The sequence below is a fragment of the Pavona decussata genome, unplaced genomic scaffold (assembly GCF_977016875.1).
Source record: "Pavona decussata unplaced genomic scaffold, jaPavDecu1.1 SCAFFOLD_167, whole genome shotgun sequence".
Lineage (NCBI taxonomy): Eukaryota > Metazoa > Cnidaria > Anthozoa > Scleractinia > Agariciidae > Pavona > Pavona decussata.
The window spans coordinates 141,986-154,926 of record NW_028145578.1 but is presented as its reverse complement, the minus strand read 5'-3'; the positions used below and the strand labels follow the sequence as shown (position 1 = coordinate 154,926).

The window sequence follows — 12,941 nt, the reverse complement described above, 5'->3', positions numbered from 1 at the left end:
TTTGTTTGAGACCTAAAAATAAAATTATTGCACCAACAGCAGAGCATATCAGTCTTCAATTGCTTGATTTTTTAAAATCATTTTGCCATTAAAATAAATTCCAAGAACATACAAAAATTTATTATTTTTTTTTTTGGCGGGGGGGGGGGGGGGGGAGAGTGTACCCTTTGGTGGTCTGCTCGCGTCTACTCGCAAAGCACTATATTCCTCCATATCGTTCACATGGGACTGAGAGACTAGAATCAAAGCACAAGGCCTTTTGGTAAATCTGAAGACCTTCGGATTCATTTTCACCTTTTTAATTATAAAGAATAGCCAAGAAACACTCATACCCATTGCAGCCAAGCTACAACAGAAAGACCAGGATGTCTTCCAAGCTTATTCTATCATTGACGACACTATTAAAGCAGTTCACAGGGTGAGGTCAAACAGAAGAGGAATGCCATGAATGGTTTGAAGACTCCTCTAGACTGGCTGACAAGATTGCTGCTAGAGTCTCAGCGCCAAGAATCACTGACTGGGAGGCACGCACTTAAAAACAATACAAACCCAGAATCGCATTATCGTGTTAATGTTGCCATACCATAGATCATTTGTTGGAAGAAATGAATTCAAGATTTACTGAACACAGCAAGGCTGGAGCCGAAATCTTTGCCTTGGATTGGTTCGTCTGCCTTGGTGAAGCATGACAGCCTTCGTAATTTAGCAGAAAAGCTACAGGTTTGGCAACAGGACTTACCAACACCGTCCGCACTTCGTTTTGAGTTAAAGTAATGGGAAAACTTTTGAAAATAGTGCACACCAAATTTACCACCACCGGGAAATCTTATCGAGTGTGCAAAACATGCTGACGAGGACAAATATCCAAACATACGAGTTTTACTTATAATTGGGTATACACTCCATGCTAGTTCTGCCAAAGCTGAGCGTTCATGCTCCAGCTTTCGAAGAATCAAGTCACATCTCAGAAACAGGATGTCTGAGGAGTGGTTGACGGTACTTGCACTCGTGCTCTTGCATCATGACCTTAACGTTGATATTGACGACATCTGTACAACCTTTATTACCAAGCACAAGAGGAGGATGTTCAAAGGGTGCATCCTTTACTAGAAGAATTCATGTACACGGCAAGGGGCTATGAAACTGGTGTTAAATTGATTATAACGTGTAACCGCGAGCGGGGGAAGAGGGAGGGGGACTCAGAGGTCTGGGGGATAAGTAATTTGCCGCAAAAAAATTCCAACAGTGTTTTTGAATCAAAGTTTGGATCCCCCCCCCCCCCCCCCCCACCCTCTTCCATCAAAAATTCCTGGATCCCTCAGTGAATCCACGGTCTAGATGACATTAAATCAAGGGGTCCAAATATTTTTCTTAACCCAACACTGCTCTGGTTCACTGTATGAAGGCAAACCGGTTCTCGAACTGAATCTGAGGGGTCACTTTGTGTTCCCTCCCCCTTTCGTAACTTTAAAGCCATTGAGGCTTCAGCAGTGAAACTCGGATGGTATATAGCATGTCCAAAACGGTTTCCTTTGAGCTCCACAAAGTGGACTGGTGACGTTATATCACGTGATAATTCAATCATTTGCTCTTCACAGACTCCATCTTAGATCTGACATCAGCGTTTCCCAATATCTCGGAAACCGCAGAAAATCCTCCAAATTGGTTGAAAACTTATTAAAGGCAATAAATAAGAACCAAATGATGTAAAATTGTAAAAGTTATGAGATGAGAAAAATTGGGCAGTCAAGATATTGTTTCTATGACAACAGCAAGCCACGTAAACAAACAATTATTGTATAAAGTTGTTACCAAATAAATTTTAGGAAAATTCACCAAGTTTGGTGGTGTTTGATTTTTTTATTTGGGAAGTTATAAGTATTCAACGCCAGCTTGACGCTACAGCACGCATCCTGAATAGGGTTAAGAGTATAAGGTCTAGTCCGGATCGCTCGGGCGCTTAACCTTTTTAACTGACATTTATTATGTTGGAAATTATAAATAATGAAACTGTTTTCTATCCTAACAAACAGGGCCTACCAAGAGTAATATACTGCCAACACTTATTTGCTTGAAAACAGAGAACCTCTTTGCTTTAAAATAAAACAAATAACAATCGATTTTGTATACCTTTTTTAAAACGCTTAAAAGCTGAGAAGAGCTGTTGAGAATTGCAACCAAAAATCAGCTTTTTCAATTCGAATGAAATCTATACGAACAGGTGGATGGTGTTGCTATGGGCTCGCCACTGGGATCTCTCATGGCTAACGCATTCATGTGTAACATCGAGAAACAGCTAGAAACCGAAAACAAGATGCCTGCCTTTTACAAACGCTATGTAGATGATACGCTTAGCGCAATGCCTGATTTTGAAACAGCCTCTAAGTTCCTAATGACATTGAACAACAGTCATTCTTCTATCGATTTTACAATGGAGCTTGAAGAAAACGGCTGACTCCCCTTTTTGAGAATGGATGTAGTCAGGAATTGATGCCAGCTAGACACGAAGGTGTACAGGAAACCAACGGACACTGGGCTACTGTTACATTACTATGGCCAAGTGAACAGTAGATATTAACAGTCATTGCTGAATACCATGCTCAACCGTGTATTTAAGCTCTCATCTACGTGGAAGCTTTTTCATCAGAAATGTGAACGCCTCAAAGACATCTTTTCCCGACTGCGCTACCCAGACAAACTTGTGATCTCTACCATCCGCTAATTAATTGATTCAAAAGTATCTGAGGATTCACGTACCCAACAACAAGTACCAGAGAAGCAAGAAGCCCCAATCAGAATAGTGCTACCGTTCAAAAATTAGAAATCTGCAAACGCAGTGCGCAGACAACTTGGAGACCTTAGTGGATATCAGCCCGGTGTACACAAGTCGGAAGATCAAGGATAAAATAAAAGTGAGGGAAGACAAGCCACCCCTTGTAAATCAACAATGGGCTGTGTATCATTTGCAGGGGGGCCTGTGCGATGCCGACGTGAGATGTCTGACGTGCCGACACCTTCACCAGCAAATTGAGGAGCATAAGGAATCGGCAATCGGAAACCACCTGAGGGAGCAGCACAACATGGCCCCAAATGACATTGCGCGAAGTTTTAAAATTTTAAGAAAGGGTCAAAACAAACTCGATTGTCTTATTTTTGAAATGCTTTTTATCAAAGAACTGAAACCATCACTAAACAAACAATGCGATTCTATCCGCGCTAAATTATTTGTTTAGACCAGTTCTTAGCAAGCCTCATTATTACTTCATTGTTTCATGTCCTTTTTAAACTTTATAAATACTTATTATTGACATGTTTTATCACATTTTAGCGTTCATGACATTCTTACCGATTTTTAACTGTTTGTAATATATTTATGCCAAGGTTTCTATTTTTTACTCGTACTTGAAAATGGCCTCGGAGAGGTCAAAACCTTTTAGTGTGTATTTTTATCACAAAATCTATTTCTAAGAAAATAGTCATTAATATAAAGTAAATAACAATACCTTTCGAGACCTGCTTCTGAGTTCCAACAGTGTCGCATTTTCTTTGTCAAACTTTTCAAAGTTAAGGTTGTTACATTGTAAAGAAAGCAGGTAAATTGGATGAGACGTTATAATCACAATTTTTAGTTGCACCTGATCGGCTGCTTTTGCCATAATTCATCGAAAAACTTGAACGTTTGAGGGTCTCCCAGATCTCTAGTGCGAATCGGCTTTCAGCGCCCGAACGGGATTAAAGGCACAGGTCTATGTTTGTAGAATTACAACGAAGCTGGCGGTGTATTTCTTTGGACCTCAGGGTTCTCGAGTACAACGATACTCGATTATTACCTGACATGGTCTTTGAAACGGTTTTTTGCGGTAAAAGTAGGGGTAAAAAATGGCGTACATTAAAGTGGTTCTCTTGTTTTCTTTTTCAACTGCTGCAATCAGATGTTCGCGGGCGTAAATATGTTTTTGGCCCGACTCAGGCTCAAATGAGTTCTGAGAAGGGCCAAAAACATATTTACGCCCAAGAACATCAACTCTATTACTATTATAATAATTTCAGAGGGCATTCACAAAAGGAATCAAAGACAGTACAGTAAGCGATCGCGATATCTTCTGTGAACGCTGCCGGAATCGCGTCGGCGTTTATTTTATTGTACAAAAGCTTTCGTTGTCACAAAAACGTAAAACTTTGGCAGAACACTGCAAATTTTGTCAAAAGAATCTTTGCTTCTACGTTTTCAAAAGGAAAATAACAGAATAGTCTCTTACGACTGTAAAAATTAATGGTGCAATTGCTTAACTGAGCTGGTTCCGCTTAAAGAAGACAAGTTACATTCACCTCGCCTCCGGCGGTGGAGCTACTACAGGCATTATTTCCACCACCGCCCACGAGTTTCTGTATTCAAGTCTTCTTCATTTAGCTCAGACGACTGAGAATTTGCTTCTTCGTTAGGTTTTCCATCATTTTTGTAGCTCAAAACAATCTCTTTGCAGATGGCAGCGCTTCTAGTCAAACAAACAAGAAAACAGCGCGAACAGTTGAATGGCTTCCAGTTCTGATTGGCTGGCTACGTTATTTTCTTCTTTCTTATTGGCTCAGAGCAGCGGGCTAAAATATATTTTAGCCCGCTGAATTCTTCATTTTAGCCCGCAAAATAGGCCGCAATGCCCGATGAAATTATTATAATAAGGCATATACATATATACTAAAACTTTCTTTCACTTGTCAAATTGTGTTAATCTGTCACTGACGGGAAACTCATCACAAGACGGAAAACTCGTCAAATGTGAATCCGGCGTGTGACGAGCTTCCTGTCTCAATTTATCCGTCTAACTTTCCCGGCCAAACCGACGAAAAAGTTGGACGAGGAACTCGTCAGCAACGAAAATCTGTCCTAAATTTCTCTGTGTCCTTGGACTGGACCGAGAGATCCCTCAAGTGTTTCTAGGGGATAAAAACTAATATCGCGTCGAAGCTTTCTCGGAAAACTAACTTGGTTAACCGTCCTTTAAATTCACACTAGTCGGGTTTTTGTGAGACGAAATTCCGTCCGAGACGAGTTTTCTCTGCTTGGGGAGGAAATGAGTTGCAGAGCATCCTATGTTTTACACTGTGGCAGTATAAATACGTAGGAATGCTAATCATGTCATTTATTTATTTATTTATTTTTTGCAGGAGGGGGGGGGGGGGGGGGGCAAGACGCGTTTTGTGTGGGGACATACAAGTAATTCAGCACTGCCTTATTACATCCGGGAATGTTTATGCTGCACTCAAAAACTCCGTAATAATTCATAAGCCCATTGACCAATCAAACTCGTCGATAAAACATCACGTGCAGTGGTTTTAAAACCCAATAAAACCACCTCCTTATTAGTATGCAGTGTTTAATGTTTTTCTGGTATGCTACTCTCCAACGTTCACAAAAGCATCATTGTTATGAACTCTCCTGACACACGCTTTTCCAGGAATGTTTTTGAAGCCGTTCAAAAACTTGCAGCACGTATTTTATCGGGTCTAAAACCCGATAAAACACTGCTGCTCGTATTTTAAACTTAACATGAAAGAACCAAAGGATACTGCTAATCCTTGATCACACCACGTGATCGCTTCTTCAAACAGATTCAGCTCCACATAAGCACTTACTCCTAAAAAACATATATGATAACTTGATTTATTTTTAAGTCAAGTTAGTTTACTTCAAAATTTAGATTCTATGTTTGCGCACATGTATCATGATAATGAGAGTAGAGGATGATGAAAAAGGATCGCCATTTTGCAATACAGCTAGGGTGCGTTCGATTGACCCTATTCCGGAATAGGAATACATACAATAATTTCAATAAATTCCTCAAGAGGTTTTTGGAGTTACTAAAATACAAAATCGCTCTTAAATTATCATGTGTCAGCAAACGTTTGCAGAAATGTCTTCCCAAATTTACTTTAAAGAGAAATCTAACAGCTATTTCGCTTATTCTTATTCTGGAATACGGTCAATCGAACGCAACCTTAAACACCACTTTATGAACAGCCGCTTAGTCTTCGCAATAAGAGGATATAGTTTATTAAATGATGAAACCCGCTTAATATGGACACAGAGACGACGCGAACACTTCATACAATAAATAAGTTAATTGTAGTCATGGGGTTTATGCCATGCGCAATGTAAGACATCTGCACGACGTGTGATAAAAGTAGGGAGGTTCAAAGAAAATAACATGTTTCTGTTCAATCATTGACTGGCGATGTGCAGCAATACACTGTTCTTTCAGTTGAGGGCCTTTGTGTTCGCCGCACCTAAGTAATAGAATGCTCTACCGAGACATATCAGGGAATCCGCTTCTATTAATACTTTTAAGAGAAAGCCGAAGAATCACCTTTTCAAAAAAGGCATTTTTACTTTGGACTATTTCTTAATTTTAGCCATAAGTTTCTTTTTTTTTTATTGTTATTATTATTAGGATGGCGCATTTGAATATATTTATATAGATATTTGCGCCTTATAAGCTTTTAAACATATAAAATCGCAAATATACAAGGTAGCATCTTTCACAATAATACATCGTGTAATACACACTGATACAGAAAACCAGTTCTAAAAAAAGGATGGATATTGTATAAAGTCGCAGCTCGTTGGCCCACCTGGTGTAAAAGAGTCATGATGTATATATTAAGTTATATTTTGCAAAACATTGTTGATAGCCGTCACTTTAAAGATTGTATGGTAGATATCGTCGCGGTACATTTTTGCAGTTAACTCGTTACTTTCTTTTTCTTTTGTCTAGAATTTTAAGACATCTTACCTCTAATGATTGCTTTGACATAAGATGGTTGTAATTTAGTGGCAACTTTCGCATCACTTAGTGAATCCCGATAATTCCCTAAAAAATATAAATAGATAAATAAATTTATTTACCCTCAGGCTGAAGCAGCTTGCCAGACCTCTGCGTTCTCTGAGACGCGAGGAAAGCTAGTTGGTGCAGGACGTAATAAAACCGGCTAAAATCGGCGCAAAAAATGTTTTCGAGAACGAGCGAAAGAGCGTCTGGAAACGAATTCAGGTACGGTGCTATTCATTTTTACAACTCAGTTGTGCTAATACTGTAACTAAATAAATGCTGAATAAATAAATAAATTGAAATGAAACATCTCACCTAAACGAAAAAGCGCTGCCGCCCTGTTGCAATACAGTTTGGCTTTTAGTTCTTCATCCTTGAAGTTCACTTGAATTCCTTCCGTGTAAAAGTTGACGGCGTTGCGGAAATTTCTCTTCCCGTATTCATCATTACCTTCATTCTTATAAACCTCTGCTATTGCTGAAATGAAGAAAATTAAAACATAGTTAATAAAAGGCAATGGTTAAGCCCGTATGTAGCCCGTCAAACTACTTCATTTTAGTGTTGTATATTTTGTAAGCATTTTTAGCGTTGACTGTGCAAAAGCCACAATAGATTTTGAAATGCGTTGGAGCAAATCACCAATAGTAAGATATTCAACTGTGGTATGAAAGTTAAAAGAAAGGATTGTGCACGGTCGCAGCCCTTCCAACATAAATTGCAACACCATTGTTAACATGGCAAGGTTTCATAACCAGTCCCTCAATAGCCCAATTTCGATATATCGAAATTGGGCTATTAACTTTGATGAAAAGATCTTTGACACCGGCTTGGGAGTACTGTGTTTGTCACGCTGTGTGTGGTTTTGTCATGTTGTTTTAAGCCGTTGTGTTTTGTTATCCCTTGCTCGTTGGTATATTTTCTTCAGTGCTTTTTTGTTGGTCATTAAGTTAAGTGATTTGTCTGTAAGGTCATGGCGAATTGTGTGTATACATTCCCTATACTATTTTTCAGCATACATATTTTAAAGGGGCAGTATCACCTATTTGTGATGTTACTTTAAATGGCCAACAAACACATTTGCATCGACAGAGTCGTTAAAATAATGATTCAGTTTTGCTTACTGTAACCACACTACTACACAGAAACTAGTGTTAGTTATCATTGGCCATTAATGGCCAAGATTGAAATGGATTGAAACTTGAAAAAATTGGCCAATTTTTTCAAGTTCTTCCAGCGTATTTGGAGAAAAAAACTGATTATAGTTAGTTCTTCGCAGGAGAAATCAGTTCATATTTTATTCTTGGTGCTCTAAGAGCAATTTGATGTTAGAGAAAAGGTTCCTTGTCAAATATTTAAGTAGTTTCGACCAAAACAAGAGAAACTTCCGTGACAGTGACCCTGCAGTAACCTGAACAACGGTCAACTTTTATTTGAGCCCCAAATTGTATAACCTAATGTAAAAAGACGATACTAATAATGGGGAGGTAAGGGGCCTATATTGCAAGGAGGGGGGGGGGGAGGGTGGTGTTAAAAAAAACCACACTATAGGGTTAAAGAGGACAAGGAGGGTGTTAATAAGTAAGGAAAAGGAGGCCTTTACTACACCATTTTCCATTAGCTATCTTCTGTGCACTCAACGTTTTTGCAACATTTAATGTTACTGATAACAGGGCATGTAAGTGACGTGACTCTACCTCTCAAAGTGTCATCATCAAAATCCAAAGTATCCTCACCAACTGGTGTGACGTCACTTCCAAGTTTGGCTTTGACTTCGCTGCTTGCCATGGATGCTGGGAAAACGAATACTTTTAGGTTTAATAATCAGTGATACATGGACTTATTGTCAACTGTAAGTTAGATACTGGACAAAGACAAACATTCCAGTACTGAAAAGAACTGTTAAATTTCACTGCAGTGTCCACTCAAACCTTGTCATTACGAAGAGCATTACTAACTCGAAACTTCGCTATTCTTCGAATTATCACTAACTATAACTAAGTACACACTTCGCATCCCATAATAGACAAATAAATAAAGAAATAAAGAAAAATCAACAAACAAACCATTAAAAAACAAACATACAAGCAAACAACAACAACAACAAACAAACAAAACAAAAATCCAGAAAGTTTCTAGCCAATCTGGCGGCTCTACACTTAGGGGAGGAGAGGGTAGGGTTTACAGTTCAGAGGCGTTTGCTATTTCTTCATCCATGCACTTAACTCAGTTCTCCTACAACTGTGAAGATTAACATTGAACAGATTTCCAGTCTAACAACGAATTCTGGTAAGAGAATAACATGAATCCTCACCTTTCGAAGTGTCGTCATCAAAATTCAAAGTCTCCTTATCAGTTGGTGTGACGTCACTTTCAGCTTTGGCTTTGCTTTTACTGTTTGCTATGGATGCTGGAAAATGCAATCGAATATTTAATCAGTACTCTTATATAAAAATTCAGTTCTCTTTTAACTGTGAAGATCAACATAGACCAGTTTTCCAGTCTAAAAACGACTTCTGGTAAGAGAAAAACATGAATCCTCACCTTTCAAAGTGTCATCATCACACTTCCAAGTCTCCTCACCAACTGGTTTGACAACATTTTCAGTTTTGGCTTTGTTATCAGTGCTTGTCATGGATGCTGGAAGATCAAATATTTACATTTAATCAGTATACTCAGCTTATAAGTGTAACGGTAAAATTTATATAGCGCAACTTTCCAAATTAGATGATCATGTGCGCTTTTCATATGCAAACGGAATAGAAAATATATATAAAATCGCAGACAACAATAATTATAAAAACTTATGATAAATGAAATTGAAAAACTGTACTCCATCAAATATATGCTACGTTAAAGTCGTGTGTCTATAAAAGCTTCTTAACGTAAAGCAGAACGCTGTTTCAGTCTTAAAACGACTTTTGCTACGATAATAGCATGAATCCTCACCTTTCGAAGTGTCATTATCAAAATCCACAGTCTCCTCACCAGCTGGTGTGACGTTACTTTCTGGTATGGCTTCGCTTTCACTGCTTGCTAGAGATGCTGCGATATGCAATCAAATACTTAATCAGTACTCAAGCGGCGGTGGCGGCTGATCAAAACCCGGGACTGGATTTGTTTTACCCATTGACTGAGAGCTTGAAGCCTCAATGTTTGCGTGGACGTTAAATGAACAAGTGTTAGAAATAAATAAAAAGGAAAACAGAAAATGATAAAACGTTACAAGATCAATCAAACAAACAAACAAGCAATCATGCAAATAAAAACAGCAAACAACACACAACACCGAAATCCCGAAAGAGTTTTTAACTAGTTTTGGCGAATCTACGGAGGAGTTTGCTGTATCAATGGACTGAACGCACATCTCTTTCAAGAGTGAAGATTAACATTAAACTGTTTTTCAGTCCAACGACTTCTGGTAAGAGAATAAAATTAATCTTCACCTTTCAAATTGTCATCATCAAAATCCAAAGTATCCTCACCAACTGGTGTGACGTCACTTCCAGGTTTGGCTTTGACTTCGCTGCTTGCCATGGATGCTGGGAAAACGAATACTTTTAGGTTTAGCTTAAATAATCAGTGATACATGGACTTATTGTCAACTGTAAGTTAGATACTGGACAAAGACAAACATTCCAGTATTGAGAAGAACCGTTAAATTTCACTGCAGTATCCAGTCAAACCTTGTCATTACAAACAGCATTGCAAGTTACACAGCAATATCCAAGAAGAATTACGAATTATCACTAACTATGAGTACACACTTTTATCCCATAATAAATAGATAAATAAAGATATGAAGAAAAACCAACAAACAAACCATTAAAAAACAAACACACAAGCAAACAGCAACAACAACAAAAAAAACATTAAAAAAAACACCAGAGAAAGTTTCTAACCAATCTGACGGTTCTACACTTAGGGGAGGATAGGGTAGGGTTTACAGTTAAGAGGCGTTTGCTATCTCTTCATCCATGCACTTAACTTAGTTCTCTTACAACTGTGAAGATTAACATTGAACAGTTTTCCTGTCAAACAAAGAATTTTGGTAAGAGGATAACATGAATCCTCACCTTTTAAAGTGTCATCATCAAAATACAAAGTCTCCTTATCAGTTGGCGTGACGTCACTTCCAGGTTTGGGTTTGTTTTTACTGTTTGCTATGGATGCTGGGAAATTCAATCGAATATTTAATCAGTGCTCTAAGATTAAAACTCAGTTCTCTTTCAACTGTGAAGATTAACATAGACCAGTTTTCCAGTCTAAAAACGACTTCTGGTAAGAGAAAAACATGAATCCTCACCTTTCAAAGTGTCATCATCACACTTCCAAGTCTCCTCACCAACTGGTTTGACAACATTTTCAGTTTTGGCTTCGTTTTCAGTGCTTGTCATGGATGCTGGAAGATCAAATATTTACATTTAATCAGTATACTCAGCTTATAAGTGTAACGGTAAAATTTATATAGCGCAACTTTCCAAATAATATGATCAAGTGCGCTTTTCATATGCAAACGGAATAGAAAATATATATAAAATCGCAAACAACAATAATTATAAAAACTTATGATAAATGAAATTGAAAAACTGTACTCTATCAAATTTATCCTACGTTAAAGTCGTGTGTCTATAAAAGCTTCTTAACGTAAAGCAGAGCGGTTTTCCAGTCTTAAAACGACTTCTGCTACAATAATAGCAGGAATCCTCACCTTTCGAAGTGTCATCATCAAAATCCAAAGTCTCCTCACCAGCTGGTGTGACGTCACTTTTAGTTTTGGCTTTGCTTTCAATGTTTGCCATGGATGCTGGGAGATCAAATATTTAATGGGTATACTCAGCTTACAAAATGTAACTGTAACTTAGACAATAAACTATGCCTGGACACACATCGTTAGGTCAAGTGTTTGTCAGCAATATTACGTACAACGTACAACAGTTTCAAAGTACGATGGCAATTTATTTCTTGGCGGAATAAAAACAGGATGTAACGTTGTTTCAGCTTGTCACGTTGCATTGTGCGTGAAGAATTTCCATCGATTCCGTTTAGCGCTCAAGGTGAGGCCACATCGTCGTCTTCTAATTCTCGATGATCATACACATACTTGATACTTAACAGCGGTTTCCGCGCAAAATGTGATGGCTGTAAAATTATCATTCATCGAGCCTTTTCCTGTTTTCATTGTTAATTATATTGTTACAATCAAACCTGTATTAAGCGGACACCCTCGGGAGCCTTCCAAGCGTCCGCTTAATACAGGTTCTCCGCTGAAAACAGGTTTCTTTAGAATTCGTCTTGAAATGGTCATATTACTATTCCTCAGCATTAAAAAGCCTTGAAAGAGCCAAACACCATTCTCGTGAAAGTATACGATAACTGTGGAATGCCGTATTTCCATAAGCAATGGCAAGTATATGTGATCATTTCCTGTTAATATTAGAAGATGTAAAGCGTAACAGTATCTTTATTCATCGAATTATGTAAAGGTTCATTTAATGAAAACAAGGATAAAAGTTCTGTACAAACAATGTGGAATAAATAAAATTTTGCGTTTCTGTTGTTTGGCAGTAAGCTGAAGAGAATATTTTGAATAAGTAGACCACAACAGTAAACTCTATGCGAAAAATACAAAACAAGGCATTAAGTTCGTGCATGGCTGCCTCAGTTTCTAAAGCCTTCTTATTTGAAGTAACTCATTAACTTTACTGATGGTCAGTGAAAGGTCGTCCCTTCTATGATGGCGAGAATACTCCAGTAACATATCTGTCAAATTTAAAGCCTCACAGTCAGATTTAAAGGCAGGCTCTTTTGAGTCTAGTTCATGCTCTTCACCCGAGTCGCTGTCACAGCGATTTGGGCATCCCCGAGTTTTGGGCACCCCCGTGCCCAAATCCCTAGTGATATGGGTATCCCCGGTAGGGATGCACAAAACACTGACAATGTAAAATACAGCAGACTGGGGCAAGTTAATTCATTCGAAGTCTTAAGGACGAAGTGTTGTCTAAATATTTGGTTTATCAACAGAGTCGATGACTAAATGTAAATTGGCCACCGTAAAGAGATCTAAAGAGATATTCGAGTGCTGACGTTTCGAGCATTTTATAGCCCTTCGTCGAT

General features: G+C 38.3%; 2 pseudogenes across 1 annotated transcript in view; one reads left to right on the top strand and one right to left on the bottom strand.

Moving 5' to 3' along the window:
- Nucleotides 1-12,941, bottom strand: part of LOC146464217 (cyclin-dependent kinase 7-like) — an 85,544-nt pseudogene that overhangs the window by 57,921 nt on the left and 14,682 nt on the right. The window contains exon 11 of the transcript XR_014868563.1: nucleotides 11,536-11,631. The product of XR_014868563.1 is annotated as a cyclin-dependent kinase 7-like (transcript). The remainder of the gene's footprint in view (nucleotides 1-11,535; nucleotides 11,632-12,941) is intronic.
- On the top strand, nucleotides 2,237-3,407 carry LOC146464218 (uncharacterized; annotated as a pseudogene).